Source organism: Lagopus muta, chromosome 6, assembly GCF_023343835.1.
Source record: "Lagopus muta isolate bLagMut1 chromosome 6, bLagMut1 primary, whole genome shotgun sequence".
NCBI lineage: Eukaryota > Metazoa > Chordata > Aves > Galliformes > Phasianidae > Lagopus > Lagopus muta.
In genome coordinates, this window is record NC_064438.1 from 33318093 (window position 1) to 33337327 (window position 19235).

The window sequence follows — 19235 nt, forward strand, 5'->3', positions numbered from 1 at the left end:
ACATTTTGCTTATTAATGTATATTTTCTTTAATCTCTCCATATTTTTCCCTTTGTCATTTCTGGGAAGTGCTCACTTCTAAAACAATATGTAACACCTGAGCTTTGAAGAAAAATAGATCTGTTTTTCAGATGAATATTGTGAGGATTCAGTAATTGCTGCAAAACAAATCATTGTTCATTGATTCATAAGATACTACAGGATCTGGTACTTCCCTTTGCAGTTCTCTTGTTCTCTTGTTCTGCACCTACAGTTTAGTATTTTAAGGTCTCAACACCCACACCTTTTAATTTTGCTATGAAATGTTCTGCAACTTCATTTTTCTGCTATCGCTTTATGTTCTGCAGGCAGAGTATTGATTTAATTTATAAGCATTCCAGTTTTCTCCAGCTACAGTTCTTCATTTTGTATCCTTTTTATATTAATATGTCTAAATCTCTAGAAAATTGAAATGTCACACTAGTAATACCTGTTTCTACTTAATATGTCAAAAATGTACTTTTATAACTGAGCATAGAAAAGACATTCAGATTATTGACATTTAACTGTAAAGAATATGAGACTGCCATTATTTACAAGTGGTTTATTACTTTCTTTTATGAATAGGTTTAAAGAACTTTGTTAATTATATGCTGTATGAGTGCAAAAAGCCTCTACTTATACATTTTAAATGCCCCTTTTTCTATATAATTACCTTTAAAGTAAGATGAGCATTGCTGCATTGCATTAAATTTTTACTCTGATATGCTCTCTGAATATGCTGTAAATGCAAAGGTTCTTTCTTTCTTAATAGAATTTCACTTTTCTCATCTAAAGTTTCAATATTTCAGAGGACTTTTCATTTGATAATACATGCAAATCACTTGGGAGACTTAATACACTTATCTAAAAATTACTCATTCCTGTATAACGAATTTAACAATTTCATCTACAGTGAACAAGAAATTTCAAAACTGATTCCAGTGCCTCCAAAGAATTACTCCATCTCTCTGTAATACAGTTCTACAGATCCTGACACTCGGCTCTAATGTAACTAGTGCTCTGTAAGGTCACAGACACATTAATTTTTATGTAAAACTCAAAAATTAAGATGCTTCTGAGTATTTTATGCCATCTGGTTTGGGGGGCTCATGTGTAATAGATCAGATTTCTGCACATGACTGACTTAAAGCTGGACAACTATTAATATCAAGGACAAAAGTTATAACAAAACAGTTATACTGTTTCACTTTTCTAATATTTTGTTTCAGTAGATTGTAAGAATGTAAATTGTTCATAACAATAAAATAACAAGCCCTTGTTTGGCAAAAACAAAATCATTGGTTTTATGTTAGAATTGTTCCATAAGATAAAGGTTTAACTTCTAATCCATTTGTGAATTAGTATATTCTGTAATGTAAAGCCACAGAAAGGCAAACATTCTGTTAATTTGGAAAAAATATCATCCTAAGACAGCAATCCAATATCCACTCTCCAAGAACCTATCAGCCAGCACTAGAAATGTTTGATATCCTGTATATTAAAGGATTTCGTGCACTCAGCTTCCTCTTCTCTTGTGAAAAGCATGTGAACATGAATTTTTGTTTTCATTTTGTAGAGACAATTGGACATTTTATTGATGATAGATTGCATTGCAGTCACAGTGGATCTATAATCTTGTCACAGAATCATCGAAGGTCTTAAGCTTGACCTTAAAGATCACCTAGTATGAAGGATGCATTGAATCCATTGTGCATATGCTATCTGACTTACATCTACAAGCATACTCCAGTTTGTCCTAAGTCCGTATAAACAGCGGGATATATTCACAACTTCTGCTACTCCCATTTTTCAACATTGGTGACATAGTGCTGCATGGGAGAGTCCATGGTCTTAAATTATTTTGCATATTATGAATCATGGTTCTCTCTGCTGAGGTGCCCAACTCTTCCTCCTCATTCACTGTATGAAAAGTCTAACTGGTGAAAGACAGAAGTCTTCATTCTTGACTTCCTAAAACCTATTTCCTGCAGTGATTTTATATTTTCAGTGTACTCAGAATATTTGGTGTGCCTCAAAGATAACTGAATAATCCTGGAAAATGTCCCTGTCTGAGACAACGGGTTTTTTATAATACTGTGTACAAGAAACAGAATTTTTTTAACACCTACCTCAAGAATATTGTTCTAAGGAATGACTCCATGTTCATCACTATCAAATCCATCTTCTTGCAGATCAGTTCCCTAGCATCATTTTACAGTGAGTTTTTATTACATGAGTGTTTACTGTCTATGAATCAAAACATTGTAATGCACAAAGTTATTTCCCTTGGAGAAAGGACAAGAAAACAGAGCCTTCAGACTAGATTGAACTTACCCTTCCATTCTAAACTCAGCACAAAAATTTGGTCCTGTTTGTAATAACAATGTGTTACAAAGTTCAGCATTTTCCAAAAACAAAGTATGTAATTTTGATATGCTAAACTATATTATATTACCAGTAACAACACCATGAAAAGCATAAACTAGGCCATGACCTGAGACAGAAAAGAAAAACAGCATTGAATAGGGGGTTGGTTTCCTCGCAGAGTAACATTGGCAAGGACTGAAGAGGTGATTCGCACCCAAACCAAACACCTATACACATTGCCCATTTGACATTCTTAAAGAAGTTTTCTTCTTCTTTTTTTTAATGAAAAAAAAAAAAGATTCATTAAATTTCCTTCCAAAGAGCTAGGATGAGGTGGGTCTTCTGGAGAGACTGTCTGGAGGGCTAGCTTTACTGTTATGAAAGAATAAAAATTGTCTCTGGAATGAATAAAGAGTAAAAATATACCTCAAAATAGAAGACTGGTTGCAATTGTAACTATGTAGAAATTATTGGTCATATTAGACTCTGATGTAGAGCTATAACCTGAGAATGCACGTTTTCCCCATGGAAATGGCTGTAGTAATTTACTTGTACGTAATTTCTTTAGTTCTTCCCTCTCTTCCTTTTTTTTTATGTTCTGATATTGTTGAAAATTGAAAACATTACATTCTGAAATATTTCATTACAATTGTTTATTTCCCATTAATCTTATTTTGTTGGTGGTTTTGGTTGTGCTTTTTTTTTTTAATAGAAAAATTATTTCTTGGTGACATCTGGATGGGAAAAAAGGACTATCAATGGGTGAATGAATGTCACTTGAGGGTAAAGGGTTTGGTTGAAGGTAAAACAGATGATCCAATCATTTCTAAATGGACTACTTTCTGTTCGGAGAAAGTGCTAACAGAACTAAATAGAGATGATCAGAAAAATGAAAGAAGAGTACATATTGGATACTTCCAACTTGTCTACAGCACATTGTACTTTTGAATTTATGGCAATTTGTGATAAACTAGGATCCCTTCACATTAAAAAAAAAGTTTAAATTATGAGTATTTTCTAGAAGATGTACTTGAAATTTCAACAAATGTGATGCAGTCAGAAAGATGTACAGAAGAGCTGTTGATATTAGAGGAAATGGTTCTATAAAAAGTAGAGAAAGAGATACACCAGAAATGTTCAGGATAGGAAAAAAGTTTAACAGTATATGAGCACTTAAAAATGAAAATGACAGATCCTGGTAGAGAAGAGCAAGAATTACTGAGGGCTAAAATATATTAAAAGATCAAAAAAGCTGGAAACTGTAATTGAGTTTAAAGGACAGGTAATTAACAAAGAAAGTGTAAAGATTTCACAGTTAGAGATAAATAATTCAGTAGATGCTTTAAATATTTTATACCTACTTTATTTTTATGTTTATTTGTGCTTTGTTTATACCATAATATTTCTCACCTCTCCTCTGCCTTTCTGCCTATTTGTGACTAAGAGCTCAAAAGCAGTGGATGGTAGATTAAACTGTTTAACATATTCTTAGAAGTGTCTCTGAGCACTTATGTGGACAGCCATTCTTTCCACCTCTCCTGCTCAATCTCATTCTACATAAATTACACAGATAGCCATAGGTTTTCTATGGCTGAATGTGGCTACATTCAGGCCATGGTAGCTGGACTTCATTTGTTTTTTAGTCTTGGTTTTCATGCAGCTAAAATGTTTGTTGGTTTGCTGCTAATTGGCCGCTGTTGGTCATTATTGCCCCCCTGCTATTCATATTGTCTCTGCAGATTTTCCCAATGTAGAAGCAAGAGTACACTCTCACATTTCCAGCTGATGTGTACTGTCTCTTAAACCTAAGATTTATGTCTAGAGAATATCAAAGTGCTTTATACCTAGTTTTCTACAGAGCACTGATAAAATGTTTTCTGAGTTAATCAATCAATACGAAGTATTGATTTTAATTAGACAATCTGGGGAGCAAAAAGTTAGTGGTTGTATTCAGTAATTAAGTGTAAGATTTGGGATGTTTATGTAACATTCATGAGGTCTCCTTGTGAATATGTTTTGATACTACCATTAATTAGAAAATCTCTGTTTCTTGTAGGATTTTTAGCTGACTCATACACAGAACAGATAAAACAGTAAGATGCCACTACCTACAAAAACCTTTTTATGTTACAACAATAGATCAATTACAAAAGAGGACAGGACAGAATAGAACAGAATAGAAAACAGCTCAGTTGGAAGAGGCCTACAAAGATCATGTCCAACTGAATACTTCAGACTTTGAACCCTGTTACCTGCTTTGCTCATCTCCTCTGGATGCTTTCAAGCACCCTTGTAGAGGCCCGCTGATCATACTATGTTTAATGCACCCCAAAATATGGTTCCCCCCTTGGCTACCAGGGCATGCTGCTGGTTCATATTAAGCCTGCTGTCATCAGTACGCCCAGGTCCCTTTCTGCTGAGCTGCTTTCTAGCGGTTTGTCTCCCATTCTGCACCTATGTCTGGCATTATTCAATCCCAGGTACGGAACCTGGCATTTATCCTTGATGAATTTCTATTGATGATTGTCCAATATTCCCATCCATCTAGATTCCTTTTGCAAGGTTTCTCATTCCTCCAGGGAGTCAGCCGCAAGTTCCAGCTTAGCAACGCTAGGAAAATTACTGAGGATGCATTCCAGTCCTGCTTCCAGGCCATTGATAAAAATGTCAAACTGGACTGGCCCTAGAAATGGGCCTTGAGGGACACCATTATTGACCAGCTATGAGATGGATGTAGTCCCATTTACTACAGCTGTTTGAGCTCTACCATCAAGCCAGTTCATCACATGGCATTACATGAACCTATTTATCTCACTGTTGGACATTTTGTCCAGAAGAATGCTGAGAAGGACAAGTGAAGGGAGAATTTAAGAGTTAAGTCCACTAAATATTGCCATAGAAAATGGCAATCTGCATTCCCTCCATGCTCAGGAAAAAGAAGGATTATACTTTCTCATGTCCTTTGTATGTGTGAATAGTACTTTACTACAACTTTTAATGCACTAATACATATGAAATATATTTGCATTGTGCAATGGTGTTTGATGCAAAGATACAGCTTGAGTTCTGAAAGCATTGCCCTCTAGCAGACCATGCTATCACTCAGCGTATGCTTCCTCTTGCTTTCACACACTGGCTACTGTTCCTGAATTAATAAGTTTCCTACAAACTTTCATGTCTTCTTGTCCAAAAGAGATTTGTTATGCATAAAAACTGTAGAACTATGCTCACTTTCCCTATGGCTACAGCACAGGAATAGGAAGTTCCGATGTCTCTCAAGCTTTAGTAAAGTGACATATTTCTGTCAGTGTTTCTAAAGCAAACCAAGCCTTTCATTAGCAAATCTTCGTTGTTCTGTTTTTGTTGTCATTTGTTAATTAAATTAAATTAAAATATTAGAGTCTGAATCTCATTTAGAATTATAAAGAGTCCAAAGAGAGTGTACATAAATGTTAAGAAACTGCAAGATTTGAACATTTCTTTGTAACTATTGCTGTGCTTCAGTAATGTATCATAATCTAAATCTCTTGAAAAACTATCTGCAGTACAGTTAATGGATTTAATTGCAAATGATGCTGTTCTGACCTTTCTCTATCTAGATGTAGATATTTTACCCTCTAGTAACTGTCTTTTTAAAATTCATTGAGACATATTGTTATTAATAGACAAAAGACCATTGATGATATCCACAGATCTAAATCTTTTGATTTAATCATCATGTTCCCTTGATTAAAGAAACTGCTATTCTTTGGTCAATTATTCCTCCTATTAACTCGGGTAGATTTTCTTGGACCATCACAAAAGTGTTAGAGAGAAATTCTAATAAAACTGGTACTTTCATTTTTTATTGAAAATGTTGATTGACCCTTATTTGTGATGCAAAACAAAACAAAACAAAACAAAACAAAAAACATTCAGTAAGAAACAGCTCTCTGTATTGCATACAGAGGCCTAAGAATCTCTGTTTTGCCATAGGTGAATTCAGCAAAACAAAACTATACAATCCTATGTTTTAGAAGAGGTTAGAGATGTGTTGGAACTGTTCTAAATGATGCCAAGTAAACTGATTCCTGAAAGAAGTATCTGTTAGCTGAATATTGTTGTGTTATGCTTGCTAACAAAATAGTATCTGTGCTGTGACTGATTGACATGAATCTGTCAGACATCAGCTTGAGCTTTATCTCAGCAAAAAGGCCTTTCCACTTGGACTAGGCACTATGTAGAAAGCCCTGGCTATGCCTATACCTCCCAACCACCTTAATACAGCAGCCTAGGGCACCTGAAAAGGTTTCACCTGCCCCGTATATCAACTCTCAAGACCAAAAAGCCCTGCTGCAGATTGTTTTTGCCTATCAGGGTCACCTGTGCAACACAGAAAGAAGGCTGTGCTTGGTAAAACCTATCAGCTCTGCTTACTTCCTCAAATGCCACAGGCCAAATTTCAATCAAAAATATCTGTGAATTTTGGAGCATTTCCAAATATGATTTATGAAAGTTTTGTCCCTGTTAAAGGCAGAAACAGAAATCCAAGGGACACTAATGAAGACAGTACCTTCTGTGCAACTAGTTATGTGACACTGTGCCAAGCTACCTACATATAAACAGGAACATGTAAACAGGAGCATATAAACAGGAAGGGGAGCAGCTGTTTATGAGGATGGATAGTGATAAGACAAGGAATGGTCTTAAACTGAGACAGGAGAGATTTAGGTTATATATTAGGAGGAAGTTCTTCACACAGAGGATGGTGACACACTGGAACAGGTTGTCCAAGGAGGTTGTGGATGCCCCATCCCTGGAGGCATTCAGGGCAAGGCTGGATGCGACTCCAGGCAACCTGGTCTAGTGGTTGGTGACCCTGCACATAGCAGGGGGCTTGAAATCAGATGATCATTGTCATCCTTTTCAAACCAGGCCATTCTGTGATTCTATGTGATTCTATGATTCTATGATAATTCTGGCCAAAAATTACATACGTATCTTACCTGTTTGCTTTAGTCTATTTTCCAATGAAATCCCTCACAGTACAAGTACATTTTTACTTTGAAAAGTCAGTTAAGACTAAACACCTCTTGTACCCTTTTTGAGCTAAATTAAATCTGATTCTAAAGTCTTGTTCTTTAAATTATGAGCTGATACTTTTTTCATTTCATGTATCCTGCAAACATCTCTGAATTAAGCAAACTTAGATGTGTGGATTTTTTTAATATATTGAATATTTAGAAACTTGAATCTTTGTTTTTGTTGTGTTTGCTCATATAACCTGCAACTGAACTTGCATCCTTCTAAATAATTCACTTTCAGTTATACCAAAATACAATCTCTAATTATAATTCTACATTAAGGGAGATTTCTGTACATATACAGTTGTGTGGGTGTGCGCATGGACTTTGTCCTTGACAAAAGATTCCTGAGGTAGTTGAGCTCTTGCAGATTTCCCTTGGAGATAATCACCACTTCAGGACATAATAGTCACCAGCTAGAATACAACCTACTTTAAAAAGAGATTTTGAAAGAACATACAGTCTGTTGTCCTAATAGCAAAACACTCAGTGGCTATAAAATGCAAACACTAACCTGGCTGCTTATTTGCCCCTACAGACACAGTTAATCGGCTATCTATTTCCAAAAGAGAAAACTAATCTCATCATGAGATTCAGACAATGAATCATCAAAATTAAAACTGTGCATTACTAATAAGATCACCTTAAGTATCTCACTCCAAAGCTACATTAGTTTGGTACTTATCTTTCATAGATATATTTGATAATTCAGCCAGAGTTTTCTTGGATTTCTCAGATAATAAAATCTGTATTGTTGTTTTTCAAATGACATTGCAGCCTAGCCATTATATTCTAGCCATTAGAAGTGTTTTAAACATTCAGTTTAAATTTGCCTGTATTTTATTTTTTTCTTATGAATATGCACCCTGAAAATGCTGCCTTAAAAGGATCATCCACCTACATATGTGAAAACTGCTGCCATATTGCTATTACTGCTTGTTTAATCAAACTAGATGTATTCAGCTTCAAAATTATTCCCAGTTGATTTTTACCATTGATGAAAGCATATTATTTTTTTTCTAGAGCTGGCTTAAAAATCTTGAAAGTTTTGTACAAAATTTTCTTTTGTAAAATTGCCACTTGTTTCCCTATGAAAAACACTTATCCAGGTTAGTAGTGACTGAAATTCATTATCATATAATGGCAGCTGGTATTATTACAGATTTCTTTCCCCTGTGGCATATGTTTTCAATACTGCTATTTATGATACAGCTTGAATGCGCTAACAGATAGTCAAAATCACGCAGTAAGCATGCAAAGTTCTGAGCCAGACACAAATTTAAAATAAAGAAAGCATTTCAGTGTCAGTGCCATGATTCAAATGTTCTTTTCTCAGCCAGGATGGACTCATAGCTAGCATATTTTGTTATCGTGCCTTTAAAAGATGTGTTTTTCTCTCATTCCAGCCCTATCAAAAATGTTTTTAGTTGAATTTTTAAAGTACATATATGAATTAGGAATATGAGTTCCATAAAATTTATTCTGTAAGACGATTTCTTTGGGATATTTACATACTTTCAAAAATTAGCCCTTATAGATAATGCATTGATCCTTATCTGATTCATAGGATCATAGAATGACTCGGATTGGAAGGGATTCTAAATACCATCCAGTTCCACTCCCTTGCCATAGGCTGGTTTGCAACCCAGTACATCAAGTTTACAGGGCTCCATCCAACCTGGCCCTGAACACCCCCAGGGATGGGGCATCCACACTTTCTCTAGGCAACTTGTTCCAGCATCTCACCAGCCCCTAAGTAAACAATTTCTTCCTAATACCTAACTTAAATCTCCCCTCTTTTAGTTTAAAGCAATTTCCCCTTGTCCTATCACTTACCAGACTGTGTAAAAAGTCAGTTGCTCTCTTGTTTATCAGCTCCACCCAAGTAGTCCCCCGAAGGCTGCAATGAGGTTGACCCAGAAGCTCCCGGAGCCTTCTCTTCTCCAAGCTGAATAAGCCCAGTTCCCTCAGCTTTATTCTTTATCTGTCTGTTTCTCACTCATCATAATTTCCAAAACTGTTGGTCAATTTCAACCAAAGATTAGAAGGGGATCAAAACCTTAAAAAGAAGTCAAAGCTTTCATCAAATACAGTGGCTGGTTGGACAACACAGACTCAGATTGATATCTCACTTGGAATAGATCATCAGTCATAGCTCAATAGTTGTTTTCTTTTTTGTTTTTAACATTGAACTCTTTCTTGACGTCCATTTAGCAAGTATTCTTCTGGCACATCAAAGCAAATGTATCTCTGAACTACTGAGAATATACAGTGTCTTCTGCCTAGCTGATATCTGCAGAAGTGAAAGACAGCTGAGCAGACTGGGAAAGGAAGTCTAATGGAGTTGGCATAAAGCTCAAGCTCAGCATAAATGGATGAATTTGCCACGATGTGGCACAGGAAAGGCTGTAATAAGATCAAATATAAATCCTCAAGAGGTCATTTCATTAGTTCTGTTGGTCACTAAACAGTTTGCATTATTATTTCTATTAAGACAACAGAAGCCAAAATACAAACTCCTTGTTACAATCAGTTTCGAATACCAGTAGGAACATAAAATAAACTCACTATCTGAAATAAAATGTGTTCTCATTTTAGATTGTATAGACTGAAATCAGCCAGCTAAGGCATCACAGTACAGAATTTTGCAGAGGAGTCTGAAGGGGATACAGAGTTACTTGATACTGCAGTCAGTGTGATAACATCTGAGGAGATACAGCACCTCATAGCACTTAGCACAAGGCATGCACACAGAGAAAACAAATATTTTCCAGTACTCATGTGATTTTATTTTCACTCATCTTCTTTTATATCTCCTTGTACACATACATAAGAGTAATTCTAATGGCTGAAGAGGAAAAACTCACAGCAAATGGGTAAAAAACGTTACCTTTAAATCATTTCCCTGTTACAGATAATCTGCCAAATTTACTTTTTTAGTGACATAAGGATAAGATGACTGTGTGATGGACCCCATAGTGGTCCCAGTAGTATTCTGTCAACTTGCTGTCAATTTTCACTCCTTCTCATGCCACCACTATCAAGCTCATAAAACCAGATGCTATGTTATTGATGCAGTTAGATCAAGTTACACTGATATTGCAGAGGTAGGTTTTTGAGTAATGAGCAAATATTGGGCTACTGGGCCCTGGAACTGGTATGGTACTATCTTTTTTCTCTCTGTTTTGAGTTCAGCAGTAAATCAGTAGAAGCCTATAATAGCATGAACTTATTCCTAACCCAAACAGTTGGGGAAATCAACTACAGACAGCTATCTTACTCTATCCACTCTTTCAACATACACTGTGAATGGAAAAAGAATGTCCTTCCCTCAGACCTGGAAGCCCAGGCAGCCCTTTCTCCCCTCAGTCATGGGATAACAGTGAGGGCAACATAACTGGGCTGGGGCACAACCACCTTCTAACCTGCTAGAAAAAAGACATTTTATTCATTTTGTGTCATTTCACTGTTACCTGGAAAGAGAAAAAATGGCAGACTATTTCAGCTAGTATTGAAAAATCACCGCTGTAAGACTTTATTCAAAGTCCCTCCTTTAAAAACTTCCTAGGAATACAAATGTTCCACACACAACAGAAAATAGCTATAGCTTGGTCATAACGGGAAATGTAGCAGAGAACTGTTTGCAAGAAAGCAAAAGATCTCTTTTTTTCCTCCCTTCATGACCCACTCCTTTTGTGCTCTGGAGGTTCTTAATGAAAAATGTGCACTCAAAAGATACATATGAGCTTTTTACAATCTAGCATGAGCAAAGAAGCAGCTATTCATAGAGGCAAATGCCCAGCAGCTTATTTGAAATGCTGTTCCTGCTGATAGTACAGCAATACTCAGAACAGGGAGTTTGTGTTTTGTACAAAGCATTTTTATAGTTACTATGTGATACAGTAAGAAGAGGTACAAAGGAAGGCAATGAGAGGAAGGCAAGGACAGAACTGATGTGGCTTCATCAGAATAGCTAATTACAAAAGTTTTCAGTACTGTATATGTGCAGAGTTCCCTATTAAATGCTTGAAATAAACCACCTGCGCCCCTGGTCATGCTAACAGCAGTGCAGTCCAAGCAGAATGGCATGGGGACCCAATGCCAATGCGGTCACTGTGATACTCCTTTGATCACTACAGCTGCTGTTTCTCCTGCTCCTTCTCACCTTGTTCCAGTACTGTAAGGGGAATCAAATCACCCAAAATCATATTCAAGACTGGGTCCACAGCAAAGCAATTGGATCCCAGCAGTAGCCTTCTTGACTCCAGAAAACTCAAAGTTAGGTGGCTGCTTTCCTGCTCTCAGGATCAACAGAGTTCTCATATTCAGGTTTAAAGATGCCACAAAATCTTTTCAGGGAACACTTACCTATTTTTTTTTAATACTTTTCAAAGAATCATAGAATCAAAGAATCTTAAGTTAGAAGGAACCCATAAGGATCATCAAGTCCAACTCACAAGAGAAACATAATTAAGAAAGCATAATTGGACTTAGTTTTTTTTTTAAAGTAGATTTCAAGGAAAAACAAGCTGAGAGTGTTTTTCCAAGTCCTCCAGAGCAACAGAGACAGAGGAGACCACACCATGACATTCCCATCTTTCTTTGGTGCCCATACACCTCTGAAAATGGGGCAATTAAAATGTTTCCCTTCATGCTGAAAGAAGCATTTGTAATACACAGTGGAAAGCATTCCACTGAAGTGAATTTGCTTCTTTTCTGTGTGTTAAGAAAGGGTCACAGTGCTCTTGTCACCAGGTACCTTGGATTGTCTTAGCAGCTACCAGGAGCCTTTGCTGTAGTCAGTTCACATGGTTTTGCCTCCAGTAAATCATGCAATAAGCAAACAATATGTCAACTAAATAATGCTCTGTGAAATAATTTTTTCAAAATAAATTTCCTTTTTTTTTTTTTTTTTTTTTTTTTGTCTGTCTGTGCACTAAGAGTCCTATATGCTGCTTCCATTAATGTAGCTACTTATGCCATGAAATACTACTGAAATCAATGGGACTATTTATGGACTCATTTGCTATTCAAAGGGCTTGATTCTCTGATTATTTATTCTGTTTTTTTTTTCACTAGTGTTACTCTGCTTACTTGAACAGTTACTTCTATTTTAGCTGACGCAAAGAGACTACAGTGAAAGGTGACAGAGTCTGGCACTAAATTGCTTTGTAAATAGTTGCTTTGAAAATAAGAAAAATATGTGTTTGGAGAAATGCAGATTACAGTTTAACAAAAAAGCCCAATCTGGATTTTGCAAGTTCAGAGGGATATTCCAAACAAAAATTAATACTTAAAGGTAGCATTATTTTTGAAGCTTAAGTACCACGCCATGCTTGACAAATAGCAAATTCTGTCTAGAATTAAATCTTGCCTCACTGATGTCGTTAAGAGACCTTAAAGAGAGATCAGGTTTCATCCTGGGGAAGCAGGTTTACAAAAGCATTTGTTAACAAAGTTATTCTTTTCATAATGTGGAAGCACCCAATCCATGGGTGCTTCAATGATCCAAGCCTATAATCTACTCCCAGACATGAGCCGCAGGTTAAATGGATAATTTTGAAATCAGCAGCCTCCTATTTTACTGTGGTTCCCTGCCCAAAAAACAGGCATCCCAACTACCTGTTATGTACAAAGTGGATCTCTGCGCAGAGTGACACTGCACAAGCTACTCTCTCAACATTTCCAAGGCAGACAGGGAGCCGGAGGTGATACAACAGTCCCTGTACAAAATGTGCAAGAAACAAAAAGGGCTTCTAGGAAGCACCAGCCCCATTGTGCCTGCTTTGTTTGGGCTCTGTGTAAGTGTGTGCGCGCTTTCAGATTTATGCACACGCGAAGATCGACTGTCCCAGGCACACATGGTGGGTGGCATGCTGTGGCAGGAAGAATAGGCTCTGCAGTCATAATTGGTGAGCTTCTGATGAGCTGACTGAGCACAGTACACATCATGTAGCACTTTTCACATTGCCAAGTTAACAGCTATCACCAGAGGTAGAATTTAAGCTGCTGGAATAAACAAAGTCAAGGGGAAGTGTCTTGCTGAAATGTCACCTCCCACAGAGCTTGTGGAAAGCCATTACTATTGTAAAGATGCATATATGGGATTTCAAAATGTATATTATGCCTCAAATGGTACACTTCAAGAATGCAAAACATACAGGAAGGGCAGACAATTATATTTCCCAGAGTTTAAACAAGATTGCCACTTTTTATGTGTTGGAAACTTCCCAGTAGCTTTCAGATGGTTTATTATTATAAAAAGTAATCTGTCTACCTCAACTAAAATAGTTCACTTGAGGGAAAAAAAAAAAAGAAAAAAGAAAAAAAAAAAGAGAGTGAAAGAGAAAGAAAAGAAGTAATTTGTCGTTATAAACTTTATGGAGGTTTAACTTGTCTGCCTTTGTCTAGAAGATAGGGCTGTAATCTCAGGCAGCTAACAGGAGAATTAGCTACTTACAAATGGGAAGATTTTTATGTAAGTGCCAAGCAGTGTTTTTGGAGTGTCTCCTTACACCCCATGCCAAATGAGCCCCAGAAGTGTCTCTAAAGAACAAGCCTCTGCCTTCTTTGTCCCGTACAGGACCATCTTTCTTGAGAGAGACTCCTGCCAACCCAGTTCAATGCGCTTGGGAAAAGTGAAGGGCAGAGCCAGGGACCCAGCAGTCTGTGCAGCACCAATGTGGGGGTGCCCAGTGCTCAAGTGCTTGGCATCAGGCTTGAAATCCCTGACAAACACAAAAGAAGTGTACTTTTTAAAATTCCCCTCTCCTCTGCCCTTCCCTGACCCCATCAAAAAGGAAAGGAGTTGACATCCAGCAGATGGGTGGAGGGAGATAGGGGAGCCAAGGGTCCAGGAGCAGTGGCAGAGCCTATGAGAGCTCCTCTAGGATTCCTACGCAAATGTTGTTCCCTATCCCCAAACAGAAAACTAAGTAGCGTGTTATGAAGGTCCAGATAGGACCTCCTTGCTAGGCAGGGGGGTTGGAACTACATGATCCTTGGGGTCCCTTCCAACCCGGGTGATTCTGTGATCTGTGATCTGTGATAGGCAAATGATTGTTTTGCTCCTTGCCTATCTGATGGGCTGGGAGCAACCTGCTTGGGCTCTCTTGTTGGCTTGAGTTAATGTCAGGTGGGAGAAACGCACCCGGGAAAATTAAACAGGAGAAGGATAGCTTTTTTGCTAAAAATGTATTTTTGTTACTTTAATTTATTTGTGCTTATTTTTCCCACGGTGATTCTCCAGTTGTAAGGAAATAGACCAAGTGTGAAATAAATGCTTCGACATAGCAAATAACAGTTATTACTTCCACCCGTCCATAAATACGCTATAAAAATAATAATTGATCACATTACTTTTCATTTCCCTGCTTCCATTTCCTGAAGGACACCGCACACCAAAAGCCGCTGGCGGCACTGGGGAAGGGCCGTGTGCTGGAGAGGCGAAGGGAAAGTGGGGAGGGCCGGGACACGCTCGGAGCTCCAAGGAGGCGTGGATGGCAGCGCCCCACAGCCGCCGGACCGCGGTGTGCCAAAGTGCTGCTTTCAGGCACCGCCAGGAGGTGTAAAGCGGAGCAGCCCGTGCAGGGCCGCAGGGGCGGAGCGGGGCCGTCGGGTGTACCCTTATCCGGGCCCAGCAGGCATATAGAGCTCCGAACTGGAGGGAGGAGGAGCCCCTGGCTTCTTTGCTAAAGGAATCTCTGTGCTTCCCCCGACCAGAGCAAGGTCCCTGTGTCGCCGCGCGCATCTCGGTCTTGTCGGCACTGGGGCCATGCGCCTCACAACAGCCCCGAGAGCTGTGAAGCAGGAGCACGTTTGATAGGGTTTGATAGATTCAAATACAGCTGCTTCGGCTTTGTCTTCAGTGCAGTCACAGTTATTTCCCCGAGCTCAGCAGACAGCCGGAGTGAAACATGACAATTAGTATTGTAAATAACAAATGGAGGGTTTCGCTGGGGTGCTGGTTTGTGCTTTGTATTCCTTCCCCTCCCTGTTTGATTTCACTCGCAATCCAAATAAACTTCCTCAGCGAATGTCTCAAACAAGAGAATGTGAGCGAGAGGAGACGAGGCGAGCTCGTAATTGCAGATTCCCTTCGGAGATAGAACTGAGGAGCTGTCGGCATTGTGGAGAAGTGCAGGTCAGCCGTGTTCCGTTCGAGGAACAGCCGCTGTCACTGTGGCGCTGCTGAGAGCTCCGCACAGGGCAGCGAACAGAGCTGGGGAAGGTCGGGGCCGCGGTCGCTTCGCGGAGCGGTCGGGACGTAGCCGTTCGGCCCCGGCTCACGTCGGCAGCCTCCAAGACGTGTGTGTGCAAGGGGACAAATGATGTGGTCAGCTGCGGGGGCTAGAAAGGATCGTCTGGGGAAATAAAAGAGCGTTAAGCAAAGATATTAAAGAGCACTAAGACAGCGCGTTTCCATCGTTTGTTGTTGGGTTCAAGTGTCCCGTGATCAGAGGCGTGCATTGCTTCGCAACCAGCATCCTCATGAACGGGGCGAAATGGTTCACTTCAGGCCCCAACACCCTCTCCCCTCTTCTGCTCAGGGAGGCACTCCTACAGGCCGGGCCTCTCCTGCTTTTGCCATGTGAGAAATAAGTTCTTCCATTTGAACACCGGCCCCCTCCATTGTCTGAGGCGAAAAAAAAAAAAAAAAAAAAAACTCGTTGCTTAACAGAGGGGTTAAAATACATTTATGAAAAATCTACAGCTCTTCAGAACCGTCCCCTCCCTCAGAAAGCAGAGGCACTCCCCATTGTCGGGTCGGACTCTGCCGCTGCCCCTGCGCTATGCGGTGCCCTGACGCCGGGCTGGGCTGGGCCTCATCTGGGCGCAAACACCCACAGTTCCTCGCAGGGAGTGTGCCGGTCAGGCTGAGCCGAGGGCACGATTTTCCTTAGGCCTCTTTCAGCGCATGCACTTAAAGCCCTCTCTGCAGCTCCAATGCAGCTCCTATGCAAGAGGCCGGGCCGCCGGCATCAACTTTCCTCGGGCGGGCAGGAGAAGGTAGCAGGGCGAGCCCCTCGGGCACGGGAACAGCCCCTGGTGCACGCAGAGCCTCGTCCCCACTCCTGAGCCTGGCTGCCGGGCTCGGGCTGCACTGTCGGCCAGAGGCCGCTAGATGTCGCCGGCACCGTTCGTATCGCTCTCCGTTCCGCCAGCGGGAGGGCGGCTGCTCTTCTGGCCCGGCCCGACCCAACCCGAGGGGAACACGGGGACCCCTTCAGCGGGGTGCGAAGGAGCAGCCCCGGGGGTCCAAGGGACAATGAGACTTTCTGAGATCCCTGCCCGGCCCAACCACCTGGTTGGTGACGGTGGGACAAGGGTCGGTGTTAATTACGACGAAAAAATCAAAGGAGGTATCGAGCTGGGAGTGTGGTACCGTGCACCCGCGAGAATTTGTGGAGCTGGGCTGCAGCCGGCTACAGGCGGCACCCCGGGACAGGGTGGCTGCCGTGCAGCGAGGGAGCCCCCGTCTCCCTCGCCGGCGGCTTCAGGACCGCCCGCGACGGAGGCGACGCGCGAAATCCGCGGCTGGTCCCTGGGAAAGGCTCCAGAGATGAACATTTCTGTTGTGTGAAGTGCCCGCATTAACAGCCTGAACACGTAGGGGGAAGGCTGACATCTGCGGTTTGGTGCGAGGCACCCTAGAAACGGCAGAGCACGGCCCGAGGGGAGGGACAGCGGGGCCCCTCTGCTCTGCGGGAGCGGCAAGCCGAGGGGGTGGGAGGGAGATGAGGAGTTCTCCTGGCATTAAGCGAGGTTTAAAAGTGGGGATGTCGCACAGATTCTCGATTTGGGACATTCGCTGTCAGTGCCCCGAAGCGAGAAGATAGAAGGAGACCTCGGGTGTAAACTTGAGTCTGATCCCAGTAGGAGCATCAATAACAATAATAAAGTTTCCCGGCTTTTGTTTTCAAACTAACACGTTACATCGAGGGTGCACCGTTGGTAGTTTTTCTCAGCAATTATGTAACTAACCGCTGCTTTTGGTGCTGCGCTGCACAGATTAATGCACACCTGAAATTCTCTGAGCCCGTCCGGATTTGTGGCCCGGGTTAAGGAGGGAGAAAGCAGAGTGCTGCGGGAACCGCGGGCGGGGGACGCTCGGGGCCGACACCAACAGGGCGCTGAGACGGCATGGAGCGGGGAGAAGGTGGGATCCGGCTCCGAATAGAGACACATACCGAAAGGGGCACCTTTACCTCCTAGTGGGAGGTGAAGAGTAAATAAAGGAATAAAGAAATAGAAGAAATATTCTTTCGGAATTGAAAAAAATCCGTGAGAAAAAGAGAAAATAAATGCGGAGAGATGAGTCTGGAAAGTTTCCTCTATTTTCTTTATTTTCTCTTATTTTCTATGGCTTGTTTGGGGTGCTGGATTCGCACCACGGAGGATATATGCTGTCTCCACGGGTCTACAGTTATCTGACCGAAATACTAAGGGCCAATCTTTCTACTTCCATGAGGTTCCGTCAAAGGCTCAGAAATGAACAGCACAGCTGAGCTGCACCTTTAGGGACTACTCAATGGGGCAAAGGATGTTCTACACGAATAGAGGAGAGCATGCCTAGGGTGTTTATAGGCGTTATCCAAAGGGAAATAAGTGAAAGTAAAGATAAAGAAATGTCATGTCTTATTCTACGACGCAATTGTTGTACAAAATGACTTCAATCAAGTGATTTTGTTTTTGAGTTTCCTTTGCAGGCGTCTTCCACACTTCGTTTGAAGGGATAGAGCGTCTGGGCTGATCGCTGGGACGATCATGTCACTCCCGAGAGAAAAGAGCTGCTTTAGGGAGAGAAAAAGTGATTCTTCGTGGAGTTCAGTGTATTTCTGCAATGCCGCATCTCAAAGAAAAGGCCTCGTAACAGATTCTTACATTGTGTCAAACTATAACAAACTGAATCGCGAAAAGCAATTACAAAGCAAATATTGTGATCGGTGCGGTGGGTAACATCGGAGCCGGATTTAGAGAGGAATATTAACTCTGATTTTTTTTTTTTTTTTAACCAATAGTGTATAGATTTGTGCTCAGTCTGAAGCCCTTTTCCTGTAGATGGCGTTCTCTGGGTACGAGCGATCGGCGGCAATGCAGCCGCGCTCGGGAGACTTCATTAATCCGCAGATAACAAAATAATTAATAATCCTTCTTTAGTTAAATGTATATTGAAAGTGGAAAAAAAAAATCTACATTGATTTATCGTAAGCAAAAGCGTGTTTCTGCCTCACGTGAACGCAAATAAAAACTGTTTGAATAAATAAGTTGTTTCTGAGCATTTTGTTGTCAAAGTGTTAAATGTCCCCGTCATTTTTATTCCAACACTAACGTGATTACAGCCAATTATATATTCACCAGTGTTCTTTATTTTAGAGTAATTGTACTTGTCACTAATAAAACAGAGACATAATGGATCGCTACTATTCTGAATTTTAAAGCAATTGTCTGTAATTTGATTGAATTATATGTCGTCTTCTCTACTTTTTTATTTCTGTATTTTGAAATCCTATTTTCCTGAAAATTACAGCTCTGTTCCTGTTTTGTTGTTCCTGAAGTAACGAAACCTCCTGTAACATTTATAAATAGAGCCCCGTCCCTTTGGAAACGTGGAAAATCATAATTTCAGCCCCAACGCGCTAAAGGCTTTACACGTAAATCCGGGTGTCCGGGGAAGCGCGGGGCTCAGCGCTGGGCGCGGCGGGACGCCCTCCGCGGGGAAGAGGAGCCCCAGCAGAGGGAACAACACCGCACCGCGCACAACGGGGTTCGCTCTCTTTATCTT

General features: G+C 40.6%; 1 long non-coding RNA gene across 15 annotated transcripts in view; it reads right to left on the reverse strand.

Moving 5' to 3' along the window:
• Window positions 1–19235, reverse strand: part of LOC125694641 (uncharacterized) — a 156116-nt gene that overhangs the window by 129177 nt on the left and 7704 nt on the right. The gene's annotated exons all lie outside the window — the stretch shown is intronic.